This window comes from Mastigoproctus giganteus, chromosome 10 (genome assembly GCF_048544385.1).
Source record: "Mastigoproctus giganteus isolate SK-2022 chromosome 10, ASM4854438v1, whole genome shotgun sequence".
NCBI lineage: Eukaryota > Metazoa > Arthropoda > Arachnida > Uropygi > Thelyphonidae > Mastigoproctus > Mastigoproctus giganteus.
The window spans coordinates 154,801,906-154,820,362 of record NC_143584.1 but is presented as its reverse complement, the minus strand read 5'-3'; the positions used below and the strand labels follow the sequence as shown (position 1 = coordinate 154,820,362).

At 38.0% G+C, this 18,457-nt stretch overlaps 1 pseudogene across 1 annotated transcript; it reads left to right on the top strand.

Moving 5' to 3' along the window:
- Positions 1-737: 737 nt before the first annotated feature.
- On the top strand, positions 738-14,421 carry LOC150079397 (bursicon pseudogene; annotated as a pseudogene). Its single transcript, XR_016547541.1, has 3 exons — positions 738-880; positions 6,228-6,463; positions 14,173-14,421. The product of XR_016547541.1 is annotated as a bursicon pseudogene (transcript).
- Positions 14,422-18,457: the final 4,036 nt, after the last annotated feature.

Below are 18,457 nucleotides of genomic sequence, written 5' to 3'. Positions count from 1 at the left end.
GCGATGGTCCTGTGAGAAAAAAAAAATTGAGCTTTATTCATACTAGTGGCATGATATTTAAAGATATAAATAATAGTTTATTTATTTAAGCGCGCCAGTTCTGTAGGGCAAGGGCCGCACATGAGTGACCAAACATCATATTTAATTCGAGCATTTTAATCGTTGTGAAGCTATAAACCACCAACAGTGATTTGTGGTAATTTGTAACACTGCTTTAACTGCTTTGAATTAGTCAATCACATTTTATTTAGAGACTAATTTTCAGTTTTAAGTATTACGAGAGAGAGAGAGAGAGAGAGAGAGAGAGAGAGAGAGAGAGAGAGAGAGAGAATCTCAGTTCCCAATTCTTCTTTATCATCTATTACTGTACCACGAAAGAAAAGTAAATCCTTCAGCTCTTCTTCAATTTATTTCAACTGCAAAATAAATTTTCAGCTACAACAAGCGTAGAAATTAAAGTTCCCATTATCAGAAGAAGGCTGAGTATCGTTGGTTTAAAGCAGCATACCAACCAACCAATGACCTAACCATTAGCGGGTAACCCAAGAGCTACTCAGCTCTCTGTTTGAGCGTAGACAAAAAGAATGCTACCGCTGTGCAATCGAAGTAAGCATTTCACTGCCCACTGAGAAACCCCTGAGGAGAGAAAGAAAACGCGGAAGCATTCATTTCGGTTGACAGTTCTCCTACTAGGAACAAGGCGGTAAGTGTGAACCCCTTCTTAGTTCTCTGCAGTTGCTGCAACCGTCAGGCATATGGAGGGTGATAGACGAGGATCACTGTTCGAGTACAACGCCATCTAGGAACAATCGTGGGTTTAGAGAACACCTTGCTTTTGCAAGAGCAAAAGTTGTGATAACGTTGTAAGGTTCGGCACAAGGTAAGTTTATTTCTTAGAGATATTAGCGAACAGTTATCTAGGAAATTACGAATATTTATAAGTGTAAATGCGTTCAGGTAACTAGCTTACTCATGCTAAGGATGCTTTCGTTGTTTATGATATAAACTTTCTGTATGGATTAAATTATGTGTTTATCACAACTGAAATACAGATAAAGAACCAATATAGTTTTAAAGTCAGAAGGCAATTCAGTCATATTATATTATCATAAGTATTCGAATTCCTACACCTAGTTATTTTCTGATAGTGAAATATTTTTTAATTAAAAGTTACAATCGACTATTATATATCAACTTCAACTGATGGTGAGCAACAGTAGCTAAAATAAAATTAAAAACACGAAATTAAAATTTATTCTACAAGATTCTATTTTAGTAATGATAATCTTTAAATTATTAATTGAAATGCATAAATCTTTTTTTTTTTCCCTTCCAATAAAATAAGGTTCAGAAATTATCCTTCTTTGTCGAAGACAGAAAAGAAAGCAGTACACAGGCCTTCGCATGTAGCACAGTGAGTGAAAACGGCCTGTGTTAGAATTCCGTCAATGACGTAAGAAATTTTTATGGGCTTTTTTCACAACGTAGCTGAGTTAGTCGGTTTCAGAGAAGGGTTGCATGTTTTTTTTTTTCTCCCGGAAAATTGGGTTTTTCGTCCAGCAAGCAGGCAAATCGACCGCGGAATACAAGCAATTTACAGATGCCACAATATACTTACGCCTAGAGCCTTAGTTGCTTTGGCCTTTGGCGCGTGCACACAAGCACACCATTTACGTACTGTAGTACATAGTAGGGTCCTGCAACGGGTCAGGTATCCGTGGATTACCCGCAGTACGGGCGCGGTCTTTATTTTTAGAAAGTATATACTTTATTTGAATTTTTATGGCGCATGGGCAACTTAGGCCATGATGCGCCTAGTCCATCCAAGGATGTAAAGAAGATATGTGGTATATGAAGATATGTGGTATATAAAATAAAAGAGTACACATTTATGAAAAATAATAGGTTATATAATTATAAAAATGTGTATTTAGAGTTTTAAATCGAAGCTAGAAGTTGGGAGGGGGAATTTGGGTGGACAAATCCCACACTGTGAACAGCGATTGTAGTTTTGGCCGATTACCCTATTTGCGTAAATTAAATAGTATCATCCGGGTCGATACATAGCAGGTAACATTTCAGGGTGTATCGTTTCGTTAGGTCTTTATCAAGCACATTCCTTCCCTCTGCTGGAGAACGGGAGGGATTTAATTCTTGCCATCTCTGCTAAAGAGGGATGGAAGAGAGAGAAAGTTTTCTCCATCTGGATTTCTGATTCAATAAGAATACAGCTGAAACCGGAAACTGTCGACGTCCTGTTTTTGCGCAGCGATTTATAAAAGTAATTATATTATGAATACGTTTCATTCTTTAGTATTAAATTTATATTTCTTTTTTGTGTATTATATATACAATAAAATATTAATATTATTGATTGATTTTAATTTAACGCTATTTGTGTCATAACTAACGTGTAAAAAGTTTAATAACAAATTTTCTTAATACGTCATTTTTATTTTTATTTTTATATTTTTTTAGGGTCGTGGATACAAACAATGAGGTAAGGTTCGGGCGCGGTTCCAATTACTACAGGTTAAGGTTTAATACAGTGGACACGCGAAGGACTCTAGTACATACTGTAGTACACTATTCCCGAACATGTCGTTTCTCTGCAGAGCACATTAGCATTACAGAGTTATTTTTATAGCATTTCAAACCATTTCATTCGAATATTTTACAATCCCACCCTCAACAGTTTCGTGTGGCATAGGGGTTACAGCTCCTACCATTAAACGTTGTGTGGAAAAAGACTCAGATTTGAGCCAACAACGACCTTACTTTTTATTTTTACTTTTTAAACACTTCGTGCCGCATAAAGCAGTCATTTCAGCATGGCCTCCTTATGCAGCCAAAAGTGTTTTCTTAGAATTATATTTATTAATTCGAACTCTATCAATAAAAATAAATAACAATATACATATTATTTTAAAAATCACACACAAATAAAGGATATTGCACAAGGATTAAATTATGATGTAATGTCGCTCACTTAGGGATGAAGTGTTAATTGATGTTTCTGTCAACATCTGAAATCGAAGTTCAAACTGCTAATTGAAGAGTTTCACATATATAGAAAGTTTCGTTATTGTCACTACTGAAACATTTACATTTCAAAATACAATCTAGGACAAATATAAGAGTATTAAAGAAAAGTCATCAATATTTTTATCTCTTTCTAAGTAAGATGCTTTTTGTGGATGGTTATGAAAGCAATCTTGAATTTTTTTCTAATAAACTACATTTATATTACTTTATAATTAAAATATTAATCGGTTAAACGTTCTTTATTAAGAAAAAATCATATCACAGGACTTCTTTCGCGAAAGCTATTGATATATAAATTTAGAATTTTCGGTTTAGGACTACACCAATTCTATAGTTTTAAACATTATGACACAAGTATTAAATTCCTCCGTAATATACATTCTAAAAAAGCATATAAAATACACACTAGTTTAAAAATGGAATGGAAATTTTATTATTATTATTTTATTTTTATTTTTTTCGTGTCATTCTGTGATCCGGAGAAATGACAGCAAAACCCAAAACCTGAAAATAAGCCATGCTTAAACCGGAAGACTCAGGGTCAAACCCAGAGAGGTGGCAATTCTAGAATCAGATGTCACCCGAAGTTTTCCGTCCTGGGTCAAAATTAGGCTGTTGGTAGGAACATAAATAAAAGCGATTTTATTCATTAAATTTTTATCGTGTTCATTTGGTATCTATTGATTTTCTTACAAACTTTAAAAGAAAGTTTCTACTATTTTACTTTTATGGTTGCTTACCAAATTTAAACCAGTTTCAAAGAACTGCAAGTTTAGTTTTTTTTAATTATTTGTTTAGTTGTTGATTACAAGTCTGTTATGGCGAACGACTTCTTCTCTTGCAGAAAAATTCTTACGTTGAAATTACGTGAAAGTCTTTCATTTTCAGAATACAGAAATAATGATATTTAAGTGTTTCCTGTTCGTTATTAAGCAAACCTTCAGCCATAATTATGAGAGCACCTTTGGATTCAGGGAAGGTCCCTATGAACTGGAGATATACGAATGTATCCACAATTCACAAACGGGGGAGAATCAAAGAGTGATGTGAGTAATAACAGACCTGTTAGTTTCACTTCTGTTCTACGGAAAATAGAGTTTCTAATTAAAGAACTAATGCAGGATCATCTACACCGGAATGCAGTTACACAGCAATCCGCATCGATTTGTTAAGGGGCAATCTTCTCTGACCAATCTGATTGAATACTAATGATACAATAACAAAGAAATTGGATGCAAAGAACAATTTTGACATAATATACTTACGATTTAAGAAAAGCCTTTGACAATGGTCCATATAAAAGACTGCTGTACAAATTGGAGCAATGTGGCATTAAGGGAAAGTTGCTTGCTGCTATAGATGAAGGTATGGTTTATTGGGAGAAGAAAAAGCGTGGTCATCAGTGGGCACTGCTCTCTTGAACTACTGTTATTAGTGAAGTTCCCCAGGGTTTGGTGCTAGGCCCAGTGTTGTTTTCTATATTAATAATACTGATGAAGGCATATAAAGCTTCATGTCTAAGTTTGCAGATGATACGAAAGTTGACATGATGGTTAATGACAGCAATCAGGGCATGTTACTGTAACAAGATCTAGAAAAATTAGGCAGATGCACTGAGAAGTGGCAAATGAAGTTTAATATTAACAAACGCAAGGTACTGCATATGGGTAGCGGTAATTCCAAAATAACATGCTAACTGTGTGGTACCACAATCAGAGTAGTGAAGAATGAAAAATACTTGGGAGTAATTGTGCAGACAAACATGAAGTTCTCTGCACAGTGCAGTTGGGCTATTACGAGAGCTCAAGGGGTTCTGTCAATGACATACGGAAATTTTTTTAGCAGGGATAAGGAGGTGATTATCCCATTGTATAAGGCAATCGTCAGGCCATCCAGGTCTGGAAGTCTCATCAGCTCTGGAAGTTTGGGAATGCTGTGAATCTGTTATAACGGTTGAGGAGAAGACGCAACGACATCAGTGAGTAAGTACTTGCACACGGCATACACCGTGTGCAAGAAAGTACTATAAAGCAGTGCAACCCGACTAACGCCCAAATCGCTTCACCAGCAATGGGGAACGGAGAAGATCGGCTTGCAAAAAAAGGATGATGGTCGGTAGCACTTTAGCAAGTGCTATAGTAGAGAAGTTGGCGAGTGATCATAAAAATTTGCGTCACTCCAATCTTTGGAGAACGGAAAAACGACTGATAAATGTAAGGCGACTGAGAAAGGTACTCAACGTCTGGAGCGGATTATTATTCCTTAAGGAACAATTAAACTGCATTTAATGCGGGAAACTAATGCGGGAAAAAAATGCGCTAAGGGAATAGGAAGCCTTCACAGAAGTCAGTGATCTCGATACAAACCGGAAAATATTGAGCCGTTGGTGGAAGAATCAAAAAAAAAAAAAAAAAGAACTAGAGTGTAAGTCACGTTGTCTGATCTAAGCTTTTCGTCGCCGATGGAAGCGTGCTGATAAGGAAGAACCACATAAGGCATTGTAACCTTTCTGTTGCGTATTGACAGTACGCCTACCTATTATTTTTAGGCCACCCGAATAATTAAATTCATCTGCCGTGCATTTGTGTATTATGTCCATAAATTGTGTATCGATAGTACAAGCTGCGATTAAGTGTTTTTGGGGAATGTTTTCGTAACGTATCCTTAGTCCCCTGATCCCCCTGGAGGGCACCGTGAACGCCAAAGCATACTTGACCATCGTTAAGGATCAAATATCAAATACACCCGGCAGAGTCCTTTCAAGATGATAATGAAAGCATCCACCACCAAATGTGCGAATGAGTGGTTTGAAAGAGGAAGGTTCCAAAGCATACACTATAGAACCCTGAAATCTCAATCTGCACATTTGTGGTACTGAAAAGGCGTTTTAGTTAGTACAACTCTCTACTCACTTAATCCTAGGAAATAATGTGGGCAGAGGATGGTGAAGGAACTGAGGATAGTTTTGTTAGATGTATGGTTCGATATTCTTTGTGCTGATTGTCGTTTCTGAGTAGTGATTCCAACTAAAGGCTATTCAATACGCTAATTACCTCATGGTACTAATAAAGTGCCCAGCCAGTCCAGATTTTCGCAAATGATTATTGAAGCCAAACGTACTTAATATTCACAAATATTTTTAAACCATTTCACCTTTTTAACAAATAATTATATATTTTCAGAAGCTTAGACGGGAGTTCCAATGCGGCTGCCTGTTGTACAGAGTAAACCTGCGGTGAGAATAAGAAATTTTTGTCAGGGGCTTTTGATCGTAATTACCACGATTATGTTAATAACTTGTGTTCGAGCTGATGACTGTCACCTTCGGCCAGTGATTCACGTGCTGCAGCAGCCTGGTTGTATCCCCAAACCCATTCCTTCCTTTGCCTGCCAAGGAAGTTGCTCCTCTTATGTACAGGTAAAATGTTTTGAATATCATTTTTAGCTGAGCAGTATTTTAATATTTATTCCTCTCTAAATATACGTTAACATTGATACATGATTTGTATCAGTGACATTTCTTGAAAACAATTTGTACGTTGAATTAGTTTTTTTTACTTACCGCAGTTTCTTCAACAAACTCGATATACTCGTAAAATATATCCGAATAAACCCAAACTTTAGAGGACTACTTGGCATTGAGGAGAAACCGTGGTTGCATTGGCTTGCGAATTATCTCAATTAAATAAAATAAGCAACCAAACTTATGCATTACAAACAATTTTAGAAAGTAAATTCACCTTTAATTTTAATTCAGCAAATTTTGCCTGCTTTAATTGGTTATGAACGGATAGTACATCTTTTTTTGAGAGTTCAGCAATTGTCAGCCCATGTTTAGTCTCCAGAGATAAATCCCGTCAAACCTTCCCAATCTCTTCCATCATTGCAGTATGACTGATGTCTTTTGAGGTTATGATGGAATCATGACGAGATCCAAACTTCCTTACATTTCGAGAGAACAGCTCTAAAACGGTGTTCGCAGGCCGGCCGCTAGTTAGTACACTGGATTGAACCTATTGATAACTCTCCAGGAGGCTTCCGGAACAGCTAATGTATAATCTTGCTACCTCTACCAGAGTAGAGGTAGCAAGATTATAGCCAGATAGTGACTAGAGGGAGTCCGAGTAGTGTGTATGCGGGGGGCATTGTCGAGGCCACGTTATGTAAAGGATCTGGGTATATTCTTACCATGTGAACGTCATAACCAAAAATTAAATTACTTCATGCAGCATGTCCCCCCCCCCCCACCGACTTTTTCTTACTATTGAATACACCACGAATTGTCAAACTAATAGAACAAGCTTATCTGCGAAAAGATCTAAACCTCCCAAACACTTCCTAGTTCATTTCACAAATACACCTGGTCTCAGTTCTAATCGCAACGGTGTCCATTTCCACTTACACTCTGCCAAACGCCATGTACTTTTTCTGACAGAATCTCAGTTATCGGTTGATTTAACCACTGCTCATCTCAGTTGCCAAAATTATTCGCTGTATGATTCCTTTCGCCTCAAAGGTGGTACTTGTGCATATGTCCGTTCCGATATTCCCTGTCAGAGAGTTGGTAATTTGGAATCTCCTCTTTTCGGTCTTCTCTGGCTTAAAATCTCTCTACCTCATTGTGTCAAATTCATCTGTTGTCTCTACCGTTCTACCAACTCCACTAATCATTTGGAGCTCTTTGACTTCCTCTCTTTGCAGCTTCACTTTCTCCAGTGCAAATTTCCTATCAGTGAGATAATTTTCCTTGGTGATTTTAATGTTCACTACTCCAGATGGCTTCCATTCTCTAGTCACATAGACCCAGCTGGTCGAGATGCTGAGGCTTTTGCAATTACTGATGACCTCGCAGAGATCGTTCATTTACCTTCCAGAATACTGGACAATCCTAAACATACAGCCAATATATCTCTTGATCTTTTTCTAACAAACAACCCTTCTAAGTACACGGTCGAAGTAAGTAGTCCTTTAGGCACCTCAGATCAAAACTTGGTGATTGTCTCTTTCCCAATGGAGCCTTTATCTCATGGCTATTCGCAACCTCGTGTTGTTTGGAATGCAAAATGGGAGGACCTGCGAGATTTATTTTCTTCCTTTCCTTGGTTGGATTATTGTTTCAAATCTTCTGATGTTAATGTTTGCTAAGAATGTGTCAGTGAAATTATTCTCGTAGGAATGGAATCCTTTATTCCACACTCCACTTTAAAATCTCGTCCTTTACCTAAACCTTGGTTTTCCAATAAATGTGCTAAGGCTGTTCAAGAGAAGAACGTTGCATAGCGTAATTGGCTTGTTTCCAATTCTTCAGTTTCATTTTAGTAGTTATTAATCAGTCCAAACTAGATTTTAAAGAGGCTAAGAGTAGAAAACTTGCTTCTTGCCCTAATGGCAGCCTAAATTTGGCAAGAGACCAGAATGCTTAGCATTCTGGTCTCTTGCCAAAGCTATTGGCCGCAACCTTTGCCCATCTCTTCTCTCACCTCTGTAAACACCAGATGGTTCTAATGCCACTTCAGCCAAGTTGAAGCTGACATGCTAGTATCCCAGTTTTCTTCCAACTCATATATTAATGATCTTGGTAAAACACGTCCCACCATTTCCAACACGCTCCATTCAATGCCTCGTGTGGTCTGCCTTCAAAAGGAAGGATGTCAGAAGGATTTTGACGAATCTCGATGCTAAGAAAGCTCTAGGTCCTGATGGTATTTCTCCACGTGTTCTCAAAACCTGTGCTCCTGAAGTTACTCCTGGTCTTTGCCGCCTTTTTCAGTTTCTTATTCCAAAGGTGTTTTTCCTTCTGCTTGGAAATTTTCTCATATCCAGCCAGTTCCTAAAAAGAGTGACAAGTCACTCCAATCCAATTATCGTCCCATTACACTTACTTCTACTCTTTCTAAAGTAATGGAGAAATCAATTAACCGCCAAGTCTTAATCTACCTAGAAACCTCCGTCTTATCAACGATCGCCAGTATGGATTCCGTCAGTGTCGCTCCACTGGTGATATTCTGGCTTATGTTACCCATTTATGGACAAATTCAATGGAAAAGTTCGGTGAAACACAAGCAGTCGTTCTTGACATCTCAAATTCTTTCGATTGTGTTTGGCATAATGGCCTTCTAAACAAGCTTCCATCTTATGGTTTGCCAACTGTTTTTTGTAATTGATTATCCAGTTTTCTCTCTGACCGCTCACTGAGGATGATGGTAGATGGCTCTCTGTCTTCTAACTTCTCCACCAATGCTGGTGTCCCCCAAGGTTCAGTTCTTTCCCCTACTCTTTTCCTCTTGTATATTGATGACCTCCTTCCATTGCCGGGAAATCCTATCCATAGTTTTGCTGATGATAGGGCATTGAATTCCACTTTCCTGTTTGAGAAACCTTGCCCTGCTCAATCAGCTTCAACTTCTCGAATATCAGCTACCAATTCCGTAATTGCTGATCTCCAGGTAATTCTCCAGTGGGGCAAAGACAACTTAGTTGATTTCAACCCTTCTAAAACTCAGTCTTGTCTTATATCTCGCAAAAAGGATTTTTCTGCTCCTATGCTTATCTTTGGTGGCACTCCGATTTCTAGGCAAGATGATATATCTTTTTTGGGGATTACCCTGACTTCTAATCCCTCTTGGCACAAGCACATTACAAATATTGCTTCTTCTGCATCTAAAAAACTTTGTTTTCTATTTCGCTCTCGGCGTTACTTTTCTTCCAAACAGCTGCTCACTCTGTACAAATCGCAAATCCGCCCTTCCATGGAATATTGTTCCCACAACTGGGGTGATGCCCCCAAAATCACTCTCAGGCTTCCAAATTCCATTCAGAAGAGGGCAGTTAGGTTAATTAATGACTCATCTCTAACAGAGTCTTTTCCACTCTCTGTCTCATAGACGTACTGTTTCTGCTGTATGCCTTTTCTACAGATACTTCCACGGGCACTGTTCTTCTGAATTGGCTTCTATAATTCCCACTCTCTCTTGCAAAACAGTCCGAACACGTGCGACCACCAGCCAACATCGATTTACTGTCCAACTTCAAACTCACAGAACCAACTTTTCATCTTCCTCGTTTATTCATTCAACTGCCATTTTCTGGAAAAACCTTCCTTCATTCGTATTTCCTGAAGATTACAGTCTACAGAAGTTCAAGTCTAATGCCAACAAATATCTTCTTTCGTCTTCTCTCTGTCGTCTTCTCATCCTCCAACCCAAGCATGGTCGTAAGTGCTATAAGTTCTAATACATCTCGTGTTTGGCGTTTTCATAAAAAAAATTAACTTAAAAGTAATTACTAAATATCACGAAGTATACCACTACTGCCTGCATACAACAGAGAGAAATATTTACAATGAGCCAAAGATCACTGGAATGGAAAGGTCACATGAGCCAAAAATGAAAACAACTGAAAATGATCGTCTGCTAGAAGCCCGATTTCAGATGTTCTATGCACCTAGCATATGAAGAAAACGTGAAGCCACCGTGACTGGTGAACTGCTTTCACCAGTGCAGGTCGATATGGGAAATATTACTGTGTGGGAGCAAGTTTGATTGGGAGACAGAAGTAACCTACGGTTACTTCTGTCTCCCAATCAAAAAACAGAGCAAACTAAAGGGAAAGAATGCACAAACATGACAATGACTTTTCTTGGCTGCAGTGGCCTGCTCAGTGCTCGAATCTCAATCCTATTGAACATATTTCGGATAAGCTAGAAAAGGCTGTTCACTGCAGGTCTACACCTGTGTCTAATCTCAAGGAACTGCGTGACACACTCATGTCTGCATGGTACACCATTCCTGCACAACGTTTCAGCATCTTATTCAATCCATGCCTAGACGAATGCAGGCTGTTTTGAAGGCTAAAGGAGGCTCAACACGCTACTACTAGGTAGGTGTACCTAATAAAGTGGCAGCACAATGTATATATTGCCGACCGGGCTAGCCGGGTGGGTAAAGCACCTGCCTAGCAACCCAAAGGTCGGGGGTTCGTATCCCGCCTCGGGCTTGGATCAAAGTACTGCAAAAACCTTGGGAGGTGCATTATAGCCACAGAAGCCGATGCGCCAACAACTACCAAAAAAAAAAAACAGTGTATATAAAGTTGCTTTTTTCGACATTTTGGTGGGAAAGGTTCATTTTTCGAGAAGCGTCCGATTATCTTTTGTTGCCCTTATTAGAGATGGTAAATAAAATAATTCAAATGAGCAGAAAGCGTAAAATTAAGTTATTAGTATTATTTTTTTTATCCGTCCTCATGTAATAATTAACACTCTCTCTCTCTCTCTCTCTCTCTCTCAGTGGATGGATTTTAATGAAATTTTATATTTTGTTTTTTAGAACGATTTTTCGAGCTGTAAAAAAAAACATACCAACAGAAATACGGTAATAAATTAAATAATAATACTTTTAAAAAAAAAGCATATACGAACTACATCTGTAAAGTAGCAAAGAATCACGCCTGATTGAACAAAGCGAGCTTAATGACCTACAATTATTTTGTTCGGGCGTAGAAATGTTGATAACTGTACGCTATTAGAGACAAAATATAAACTTGAACAGAAAATCTTACGAGCTGAAAAACTACCAGGAAACGTGTTAAAGTATGCCAAACGCTATCAGAGTTCCTTCTTGTAAACTGGTTTCCTGTTTCTGCGTTTTTCGTTTATTTAAGCACGTTAGCATATATGTAAACCGCCTATTGTCCTCACCATATCCGTCTGTCTATTCGACCACATGTAACAACTCGAATCCTAAAGAATGCATTTTCATAAAATTTTATATTTGACTCTTTTAGAAATATTTGTCGAACCATTCCAAATTTCATTAAAATTGGACATGTAGAAATCTGGCAATTATTATTTCTTTTTCCATCCATCAGTGAATGGATTTTCAAATTTTTTATTTCGCTCTTTTAGAACGATTTGTCGAGCCTTCCCAAATTTCCTTAAAATCGCACAAAGAAATCGAGCAATAATTATTTCTTTTTGATGTGAAAACATCTTTGGCGGCACCTACTAAATTTTTCGGACTGAAATAAAACCGATTGGTAACGAAAATGCGAGACGGAAATGACGCAAAAGACATCACATCCTAAATGAGGCTAAGCGATAAAAATTGTAAGCATATTTCAAGATAAAGGACTTATCTCTCCGCAATATGGATTCACGCAAGGTCGCTCCTGTGAAGATGCACGGTCAAAAATAACACTCCATCTGGAAACGTCCAAAGCCAAGTACGAGCTGGCCATCTTTATAGACTTTGAGAGAGCCTTTGACCGGGTATGGTGGGAGAGCGCTCTTGAGAGGCTGCGCTATGCTGATTGCCCACCACAACTCTACTGGTTAATTAGGAACTACTTCACCGACAACCGTTACAGTACAAGCAAGACATAGGCAACTAACACAACCAATTTACAGAGGATGCCCACAGGGCTCCGTACTGGGCCCCTTAATCTGGAACCTGGTTCTTCAGGACTGGCTTCGCCGCAGCTTCGACAGTACCAAGATCATTGCATTCACCATTATCCTCTCGGGCCGCTCTCGGCGAGCCCTTGAGACCACTGCAAACCACGTTCTTGACGGCCTTGCCCACTGGACTCAAACCAATAAGATCCGAATCAATCCAACAAAAACCAATATGATCTTTGGAGCCAAACTCGACCTTCGAAGGCCTCCCCAAGTTAAAATCCAAGGCACGCAGTTACCTCTTGAGACTCAAACCCGAGTCCTAGGGGTCATCATTGACCATAGACTTACTTTCCTCCCTCACCTTCAGAATCTCAACATAAAAGTAAGAAACTTCTCAGCCTCAATAGTCAGGATCTCCAGGAGTGACTGGGGGCTCTCCAAGCGCACAATATTCCTTTACTACAAAGCGGTGTTCCTCTCCATAGTCACGTTCGCTGCAGGGGCGTGGTTTCACCGGGCAATTAAGTGTAAAATTAAAGAGAAGCTGAACTCTGTCCAACGGGGACTTCTCCTGGCCACCCATCGGATCTGCAGAACAGTCTCCACAGCGGCAACACAAGTCACTGCAGGGGTTCTTCCACTAGACCACTTTGTAATTTATAGGGGACTATGCTACAGAATAAGGAGGAGGATTCCTGCAGCAATCCTAGGCATCCACCTTTACTTAGACACGGACGTGAAAAGAGAGAAGCTGCGCTGCTATAATTACCTAGTTCATGTATGGCAGACGCGATGGGACACAACCAACAAGGGACTAGTCCTGAAAAACTTAATACCTGATGTTACCTTTGCAATGGCAAAATCTGTTACGAAATGGTTTACTCTTACGATGGAAACCTCCTATCTAGTCACATGACATGGGGCCCCTCAATGAGAAATTGTTTCAATTTAGACTTTCAGAGTCAGAGCTTTGTTTCTGTGGAGCAAAGAAGAACTGGTCCCACATACTCTTCGACTGTGCAATATACAAATTTGTATAATGAATCCACAGAAAAGCTGAGGAATAACGTCCAGGGATTCTCCTCAACTGCAGTGGAACAGCTAATTCAAACAGCAAGTAATCTTGCAGCACTCCAGGCCTTTGCAAAAGAAGTTTTTGCTCGAAGGAAGAAGCTTATTCTAGGGGCGAACCCGGTTCTTCCTCAAATCAATCAAGTCTGAAGATAAAATTGGACAATAAGATTCGTTTCACCAAGAAGACCTGGACAATACTTAAGAGTTTAAAAGTCTGTTTTTGATGTTAGAGTTCTTGATAGCCACAATTGTTTAAGATATGGATGAGTTGGTAGTGTAAATTTTATGCGTTTTTTTTTTAAATTAATTTATATATTTTATGTTTTTCCAACGTTTTATTTATTTATTTATTTTATGAAAGATGTAAAAATATTCAGCTGAGAGTTGTTAGGCGGATTTTAACTTATGTTCTGGGTACCGCCTTTATTTTTAATAAAAAAAAAATAAATAAATAAAAATAAATGACACTAACTCAATCATAACTGAGAAGACAGAAGATACTGTACTTGTTGACATTAGATTATCTTACGTCGGAAAGGTTAATTAGATTAAACACACTGTTGTTATTAAGAAACAGATTTAACAGGGATGCACTGTTAATAATTTTTTAATAATGTTGTCAATAATAACATTTATACGCACATGTTTTATTGCAGGTGTCTGGATCGAAATTCTGGCAGGTCGAGAGGTCCTGCATGTGTTGCCAGGAGATGGGAGAGAGGGAAGCTAGTGTCAGTGTTTACTGTCCCTCTTCACTTCCTCGGTTCCGGAAAATAGTTACTCGAGCCCCGGTAGACTGTATGTGTCGTCCGTGTACTGCCGTAGATGAAGTTACAGTGAAGCCGCAGGAAATTCTGAGTCAAATCCTTGAAAAGGAAATCAAAGAAATTCCAACTGTGATCTGAATTAATGTTAGATAATATTCTACTATACGTTATCGAATTTATTAGTCAGTTGTGCATTTGAGCTTATAATGTGCCTTGCACGTGCGCTTACGTCATTCAAATGACAATTATTTCGTTACAGAACAAATAAATTCGAATGTTCCATTTAAGTCAAATGATTTAAGATAGTTTTATACGTTTGATGTTTAACTCCAAATGGCATTTATGTATTTAATATTTAAATAAAGTTTTAGTTGCTGTAAATGTTTCTCTCTCTCTCTCTCTCTGTAATCGCGAATCCATGAAACTGTCTTTCCGTGAAAGTTCACGCAAGACACTCTTCATAAAATAACAATGATCGGGAATGCGCTATATCCAGAACATGGTGCACCTTCAGCCTGCCATGGTCTTGGGGTGTTTATTCCCCCTCTTCCAGCTGTTTTAAAATACGAAAACGAGTTCCCGATTCTAAAACAGCGGCAAGGGTGAGATAAACACCCTAACTATAGCAGGTTAGGCACGTGATTTTCAAAGGGGCACCGCGTTCTGGATTTTACCCGGGAATGAATCAATATTTCATTTCCGATCATCGGTTCAATATATTTGACTCTAGCAAGAGGAAACAATATTGAACAATCAGCCTAATTCGCATGTTAAGAGAAACTTTCGAAAAAAATTAATTTGAGAAATGTGGTGAAGTTTCATTTATTCGTGGCGAATATTTTTTTAAAGGTCAATTTGAAACTTTGTATGACAAAGCTTCAAATTTACTTTTAATCACACGAATAAATAAATAAGTGACACTCCACCGCTAGTTTTTAAAACTCAGGGATTGGGGAGGGGGACGTTGGATAACATTCAAATCTACTTACATGGCCGCGAGTCCCACAACATGAAGGAATGGCCGCGGGTTAGCATGCCTGGTACAGACATTTTCATGATAGTAGTTATTTTGAGACATAGATGGCAGCACATTGTAAAAGTTCGAGGCTTTAGAACACAGTAGAAAGTTGACATGAGAAAACAATCGACTGGATAGAGATGATGTTCCAACTTTATCGGATGACTGACTCTGTGATTTGCTAATTGTCGCTGCAAATTATCCGAATGTTAGTTGATACACCGGATGTAGCCAAAGTATTTACCTATTTTAAACGGATTCGATGCTATAACGCGCTTTAAAAATTAGTCGAAAACCTTCAAACTGTATGTCACTTCTCACAACAGCTTAGGAGCATTCTGACCTAGCTGACTTTGCATCTTTAGTCCAAAAAAAAAAAAAAAAAAACACTGCAAATGCTAAAGGAATTTAGCACATTTGTAGGCAGCAGATGGCGCGACACACATCATCGAATGGAAAATGGCTTGGATTTAATTCTTGTTGCCGACGAAGTTTAGTAATAATTCGCTTTAGTAATGATAATTTAGTAATAATTACGCTTAATAAATACGTATAGTAATAATACGGGAATGGAGAGGGCTTTTTGGGCTATTTTCACTAAATAGCCTAGTCAGTTAGTCTCGGGTGAAGAATGTTTATCCTCCCTGCGAAACTCAGATATTTTGCCAACAGGCAAATACACTTCGAGGATTGACAGTGGATCATTGTTGAGAGTTCCTCCTCGTTAATTCATATATTCAATGCATCCTGAAGAAAGGTGTTGCTAGTAATAAATTAAACTAAAATTCGAGCATTATACTCAAAATATTTTGCTAATTTTATCCCTGAGAAACTAATCAAAATTAGAAAAATTGCATTAACTTTAGAAAAACTACTTTCATTTATGCTCAATTCTTCAGATACAACCAATCATGATTACACGAGGCATAAGAGGTGTATATGGATTTTTCATCATACCACTTCGATCAAACCTGCCCGATACTATTTGTTTATTCAACAAATATGATATAAACTGAACTTTAGTATTCTGAGAAAGCACAAGGACTGGAATTTTCCACAAGACTTACCAAACTGTACAATACCGATTTTAATAAATGTACTTCTTTTATGTTCTCGTCTTTCCTCACCTCTTATAAATCGAATGCTGCTTCCGGGGTTGGAATAAACTCGCGAATGTTGCAAGTGAGTTCAGTATAGACATTTCTGTTCTCCCCGTATTCTCTCTTCTCAGACCGCTTTGAACAATGCTGCTGAAATTACTGTTCACTCAGTATTACTAGCGTGGCTGACAGACTTCTGTAGTTATTTCCCTCCCAGCACGCTTTAACACTTTATCATCTTAACCTATTTAATTTTATTATATGTTGCCGTTTTACAGTTATCGTACATGCAGCGCAAATGGGCTTACCTTGTGCATGACTCGTTCAATAAAAGTTTTTAAAAAAGCAAAAGCAATAAAAATCTGCGATTTCAAACCCGGAAATTACTCATAACTCTAATTCGACAAAATATTTTTGAAAAGTCCACTGAATTCCAAGATAGTTTAGAATGTGTGTTGGTAAATGTTAAGAGTTAGTACAGTAAAATGTTAACGAATGCCAGTGTAATGAAATATTCGGTATAACGAAATCACTTCCCAGCCCTTGCCAATTTACAATGTATATTAGCGAATATCACTGTAACGAAAATATTTATTTACTTCTCACCTATAGGGCACGCAGACCTTAAAATCTGGTAACTGCAGAGATAATAATCGTACATCCAAATGATGCCACAATTAGGATTAATGAAACAGAGTAAAAATTACGTAATTTCTTATACATATATTTGGGTAGGACAGGTAATAAGAAATAAATTTTATGATGACAGTTCAAGCCGAGTATAGTGAATCGTATTTGTTCGAAAAAACAGATGGAGAATCCGCAACAGAATTTATGATATTGTAAACCTACCCATTGTTGTCTGGAGCGAAGAGGGACGATTCTGAAGCGGTGGTGAAAAGCATAAGAATATAATGAACTTGATTTGAATTCACTCAAGTTTATGAGAAGGCTATTCCTGTGCGTGGGACCCCAAATGATCAGACAATAATCAAAAACATGTGCCTTACATTTCAGGAACGATAGATTTATTTTTATTTTTCTGTGATTAATAGAAGTGAAAAGTAAATATAGTTAAATACTCATCAAGCAGAGATTCAGGAAGATTACTACACTCCGAAATTCTTAAAAGTTGTTTTAATGCAAATTCGTAAACAAACATATTTTCAACAAACAATTTCAATGTTTACTTCTATTCCACTAGCCATTTCATTAAACATGCAACTCTACGTAAACAATCCTGTCACCATTAGCAAAACTACAAATTCTGGCCCTCTCCGCCAGATTGCCCAGCGGCCGCTGGTGTTATCAACCATATCAAATCAGAGCTGTCGGGCTCCCATACCCTCCCATTTCAATAGGAGACCTGGCAGTGTGTTGTTTCGCCACTGCATGCAGCCTTTTCTGCCAAAATTACTCAGTAAACTTTAGGAAAGTAGATCAAAAGCCACTAACAGGCAAATAACAAACATTTCGAACAGGCAAATAACAAACATTTCGAACAGGCAAATAACAAACATTTCGAACAGGCAAATAACTGTCCAGTTAGTAAATCATTGTAGTATTGCCAGATGCTAAAAATCAAAAAGTGTACGCCGTGTCGTTTAATTAATTAAAGACCTTCAATTGCGGTTGTAGTTAACCGATCTCAGGCAGAGGGAGTAGAGTTTTCCGGGTGAGTTATTCCGTGTTTTAAAATCCACACAACAAGCAAATCGGCACGTAAACACACAGTTGCGTAGATATAAGACACACACAGCAATATGGCTTTAGTCATGTGCTGTACGTAATAACAACCCAAATAGCCAATACGTTGTAACTGTTTAATATTCTGATAAAAGCATCTAATTGTCGTGCTGTTCTCAAATTGAAGCGCTTTACAGTAATGTTAATCTTATGAGTACATATTTATTTTAATGAACTTTAACTTCTGAGACTTCTTGTGGGTGTTTTTTATACATAGTGTAATAGATTGAACCTTCCCAAATACATAGTTAGAGATTAAATTTTAGAAGTGGGCTCGCTGATAGCATGGATATTTTTTTCCTTTTAAATT